This window comes from Chiloscyllium plagiosum, unplaced genomic scaffold (assembly GCF_037043375.1).
Source record: "Chiloscyllium plagiosum isolate Xiang-an unplaced genomic scaffold, Cpla_swu_hap1 HiC_scaffold_42, whole genome shotgun sequence".
Taxonomy (NCBI): Eukaryota; Metazoa; Chordata; class Chondrichthyes; order Orectolobiformes; family Hemiscylliidae; genus Chiloscyllium; species Chiloscyllium plagiosum.
Window position 1 is genome coordinate 104,615,332 of NW_028270180.1, and position 6,000 is coordinate 104,621,331.

The window sequence follows — 6,000 nt, forward strand, 5'->3', positions numbered from 1 at the left end:
TGTAATATGACCGTTGCCAGTGACATTAAAAGCTGATAATAGGTTTTCAAATAATAAGATGCAAAAACATTCTGATTCTACATTTTGCCACGAAACATGTCCTGCATAACTGAGGGACGAAGAAAATATGCAGCATATTTCCCTCTGCCTCACTCAATCAAATATATTTTGTTGCCAACAACCAATTTCAAAACTCTTGCTATCTGCCTTTTGTTCCTGAAACGTTCGTTCTGATTGGAACAACTTAGTCAGGGCTCTCATTTCTGAGGCACCTAATCGAATACTGTATTTCTGGCAGATAAAAGTGGTTTTGAAGCGCGAGATGAAATTGAACTGTCTGAGATTCAGGTATACGAACTGGACAATTTACAAATGGTCAGGACCATTGACAAGTTAGTCGGAGATAGCACTGAAACAAACTGCACAACAGACTTAATCCTAGAGGATACATTGCTCAACTCCTCACGTCAGATATATTCACTGTAATTGAACATTCATCAGAGGAATTAACCAGTGGATTAATGTGAACGAGAATGTGTTCACAATGAACATAAATAACCACTGAGTTAATAAACTTAATAAGTCATTGCATTTAACAAAATTATTGAAGTGGGAAATATCGCCAATTAAAGCACAGATCCGGAGAAAATGTATTATTCTCTAAATTATTTTTATATATTCTTAAAACATTCCTTGAACTGTGGAGATTTTGCATGCACTGCATAAAGTCAATACTGCATTCCAGTGTGGAAAGCATTTCTCTTGAAGGAATTAGGGCAAGGTCATTTTCTTGTTAACTGCTTTTAATGAACGAAAATGTTTAAAAAAAGATATGAATTGAAAACATGCTTCTGTCTGGAGTTACCCGCTTTAACGGATGTCTCAGTAAATGTGGGCACTGCTGCCTCACAGATCCAGGTACCCAGGCTCGGTTCCAGCCTCGGGTGACTGCCTATGTGGAGTTTACACAATCTCCCCTGTGTCTGTGTGGATTTCCTCCCACAATCCAAAGATGTGCATGTCAGGTGAACTGGTCCTGCTATATCGTCCATAGTGTTATGTGCATTAGTCAGGGGTAAATATAGGATAGGGGAAGGGGTCTGGGTGGGTTACTCTTCAGAGGGTCGGTGTGGACTTGTTGGGCCAAATGGCCCGATACATACTGCAGGAAATCTAATCTAAATGATTATCACATTTACCTAATGTGAGCAGATTCCTTCCGATCGCTACATTGCAATAAATCGGTCACGTATATTAATTAAAATAAATATTACTCTATTTTCAGTGTCTGAATAAACAATGTGCTCTATTATCCTCTAGTTCATGTCTTCTGCAAATTTGTGAACTCTGCAAACGTCTAACCACATCGATGTAAAACGAATTCTCTGTGTTTGCAGCAAGTACTCCCATGGTTTTAAGAGTAGAGTTCCCAAAGTATAGAAACAGACCATTTGGCCCAACAATTCCACACTGACCCTTTGAACATTAAGTAACCCACCCAGACCCATTCCCCCTAATTTATATTTACCCCTGACGAATGAACCCTAACCTACATATCCCTGAACACGATGTGCAATTTAGCACAGCCATTCACCTGACTTGCATATCTTTTGGACTGTGGTAGGAAACCAGAGCGCCCGAAGGAAACCCACGCAGACACAGGGAGAATGTGCAAACTCCACACAGGCAGTCACCTGAGGGTGGAATCGAATTTGGGACCCTGGCACTGTGAGGCACCAGTGTCAACCACTGAGCCACCATGCTGCCCTGCGAGTTCATGAGTGGATTATTTTAATTAATTCAAATTTGGCATTGGTCACATAATTCACTATAGCAGTTGTTTCCGAAAGAATGACTCTTCAGTTAATATTTTGTTGTAAAATGTAATTATTTATTTAAAATGCACAGATTGGGAATACCTAGAGCACTGTGCAGATTGAATAATTCAGTTAATGTTTTATTTTTATCCTGTAAATACAGTAATCAGGGGCATACCAATTCATTAACTCAAGTTATGTGTGAAACTGATCAAAGCAATGAAACTGATCTGTTATTCATAGAATTTAGCAGAATTTCCAAATGGTCTTTGCCAATGATCTTTTCCAGCCAGAAAAATATGTACGTAGTGTACAGCGGAATTGAAAGGTGTTTCTTGATCAATTATAACATTGTCTTGGCATTTTTGCTCAAGAGCAAGAACTATTAGAACATTAGACTTTTGAAATTCTATTTATATTTCTCTATGACTTGTAAACTGTTTAAAGACAGATCTTGTGATTGAACTAGATAGTTGAGTTCTGAATTTGGATTGTAAAGCATGGATTAGATTCATCCTTAATTATTTATTTGAAATTAAAATGGCGCCCGAAGGTATCTGTTTTCCCTTCATTTCTAAAACCTTTGCGATTTGCCTTTCACTTAATAATAGGCTTTATGAAATTTCAATTCGCATGCTGATTGCATTGAATGAGGAACCTCGAGCGGTTCACTGGCACCAACCGTGTTAACAGTGCAAAAACAATGTAGAAACCAAAAACGGTTTCCCAAATTTAATGTTACCCAAGCACAGTCCCTCCTCAACATATCAACGATCACCAGATCACAGCACGGTGTGTTAACAGCAGAACTAGCTCTGCAAACATTTTCAACAGAACCAAGAACATGATGTAACCTCACAAAAAAAAAACAAATTGAAGTCTAACAAAGCTGCTCAGAATCAAGCAAACTACTGATTAAATTGAATAGACATAACAAGTCATAACAGCAACCTTGTTTGTAAGGGGACTTAACACTTAAAGCTGTAACGTTTCTGGCAACAGTTCAATTTATTTCCAACCTGTACACCCTTCTTGATCGTGACAATCTTGTGCAGCGCACAGTAGAGCGGTTGAAGGCATATATTGATTAATCACTTCTTACAAAACAAAATTACTGAATGGACAAATATTACCACATTATAATTTTAAGTTAATTTCAATTATATAATCTGATCAATTCTGCAGTTTCAGATTTTAGTCCCAAATTTTATTTTGAATGAGGCTACTCAAAACAAAATTCAGTTAGTTCACAATTAGAACTGAGTTTTCTTTTTAAAAACTCAATGCATTAAAAACTCGTTTTTTTTTTCATTTCTCACACTTCCGGCTTTCTGCCTTAAGTTGTTTTTCAGACCGTTACAAATAGATGTAATGTTTTCAATCAAGCAGAGAAAAATGTGTCATATAAGTTTAACAAAGGCAGAAATGATTCATGAAAAACAAAAGAACTTCACAAATATTGGTAATGAAAAGTAATCCAGAGATTCAATCTCCTCACTAGTAAGAAAACACCAGTTACAGAAAGCATGAAAACGCAGATCAGTTTCACAAACTGAATAAGAATTCAATCAACTCAATTCAACAGAATCAAGGAAAATAAAATCAGAATCCAATCAACTCAAAACAACAGATTTGAATGAAACATAATCAGAATCCAACCAATTCAATTCAACAGAATCAAATAAAACAATTTCAAAAGCCAATCAACACAATTCAGCAAAACCAAGTAACAACAAAGTCAGAATCCAATCAACACAGTTCAACCGAATCAACTAAAACAAAGCCAAAATCCCATCAACTCAATTCAACAGAATCAAATAAAACAAACGCAGAATCTAATCAACAGAATGCAATATAGCACCGCAAAAACATTTTATGACAGTTTCTAACCTGCTTGTCATCAACTAATTCACAAGATAAATGAGAAAATATAACCAGGGTAAGAACATATATTCAAGAAATGAATAATGATATTTTAACATATTTTAATCTTGTTTGGTAATATCTCGAACATCTTTGAATTCTTAGCGTTTGCTGTTGATAATAAAACTCACAGTCAGGATGTCAATGACATTAGACATTATTTATAGCTGACTGATTAAGAGACATGAGGTGTTTCAAGTCACCCAGCCACACAGATTGCCCATCTGATCAAAAAAAGAGATACACCGAGTAACTGACTCCATCATCCCCATTGTAACTATTTGCTGAGCCTTCACTGAAGTCTATAATCAGTCTGAACAAAAATCAATCCGAACCAAACCAAACTCAGCACAGAATCTGAGTTTCATTTAATTCAGAAATTAGTCACATGAATAGAAAGTTTTTAAAACTCACTAAGAAAGTTCAAAGTTCTCACCTGAAGTCACCGTCACCATGGTCCCTTGGCCGCCGTAATCAAGATAGTCACAGTGTTACATTCTCTGGACTGGGTCACACAATAACTAGCTCTGCAGAAAACAAATCAAAAATTTACCATCATTTTAAATTTTCAGAACCACAGGCAAAATAAAGTCACGATAAATCTTCATCACATAATTGCGCTAGTGAATTCCGATCATTCTTGATACATTTTAATACTGTTTTATACTTCACAGAGTAACACGAGCTGATTCTCAAAATCCCCAACTGGTGTATCGATAATTACCCAACACTTTTACAAATTAAATAGTGATACTGGCATAAAACCGCACAGAACTAATACTGCACTGCAAGTTAAGACGGATTCTAGAAGTAATCACTGACTAGTTTCAAACAATGGAGGCTGAATAGGTTTTTGTATTTATCATAATTGTAGTGTCACCCCGGTTATATCACTGTGAGACACGTTGTGTCAAACACTATGACAGACTGTAAACTGAAAATTCAGAGAATTTCATCACTTCCTAGAAAGCAGTGATTCAGACTCCTCTAAAAATGATTTGGTATATTATTTCAGCTTTTACGATTCATTGTATTTTGAAAGCTTGGAATACGTTTACAGGTTTGGTCTGTATTTAACTTGACAATCAACACGAAGAAGGTGGAAAAATACATTTGTACAAACTAGCACTACTAAATTGCTAGTAGTTTAAATTGCATCTCACATTATTTCTCGCTCCTGCCATGGTAGAAATCACCAATTTGAGATAAGCACTTGTCAGTGGTTATTGCATGAGGATGTCGCTGTGCACAACACTGTGACCCACTGCAGTATCACAATGATGTAGACCAGTGCACTCATTCTCTGTTCTTTACTCAAGGTCTAAATTTTCTGCTGTGGTTCTGTTCGCCGAGCTGGCAGTTTTTGTTGCAAACGTTTCGTCCCCTGTCTAGGTGACATCCTCAGAGTTGGGAGCCTCCTGCGAAGCGCTTCTGTGGTGTTTCTTCCGGCATTTATAGTGGCCTGTCCCTGCCGCTTCCGGTTGTCAGTTTCAGCTGTCCGCTGCAGTATCTCGTATATTGGGTCCAGATCGATGTGTTTGTTGATGGAGTTTGTGGAGAGTGCCATGCTTCTAGGAATTCCCTGGCTGTTCCTTGTTTCGCTTGCCCTATAATGGTAGTGTTGTCCCAGTCAAATTCATGTTGCTTGTCGTCTGCGTGTGTGGCTACGAGGGATAGCTGGTCGTGTCCTTTCGTGGCGAGTTGATGTTCGTGGATGCGGATCGTTAGCTGTCTTCCTGTTTGTCCTATATAGTGTTTTGTGCAGTCCTTGCATGGGATATTGTACACTACATTAGTTTTGCTCATGCTGGGTATCGGGTCCTTCGTTTTGGTTAGTTGTTGTCTGAGAGTGGCTGTTGGTTTGTGTGCTGTTAGAAGTCCTAGTGGTCGCAGTAGTCTGGCTGTCATTTCAGACAGTTTGGACCTGGAGATTAGAAGCACCTCCTTACATTGCAGAATGTCTCTCCTTGCATCTTTGTTTTTTTTTCAAATTGCTCCGACACTAAAATGCACAGTAAAGGAAAGCTGTGTGCCTGAGAAACAAATTGTGAGTCCGCAGTGATACATAACACCTCGGTAAACTTTTGAAAGAGCATCTAATGAACGAGAACAAGACAGTCCATAAGTTTTTTTTTCAATCCTCAACATCTAAACCATTGCAGGTAACCGTCTGGGTACATCAGGAATGTTTGGTTAAATTAGAGTGTATTACCGTAATAATTACCACAAATGTAGGTTATAAACAGTACATTTCTCTGCT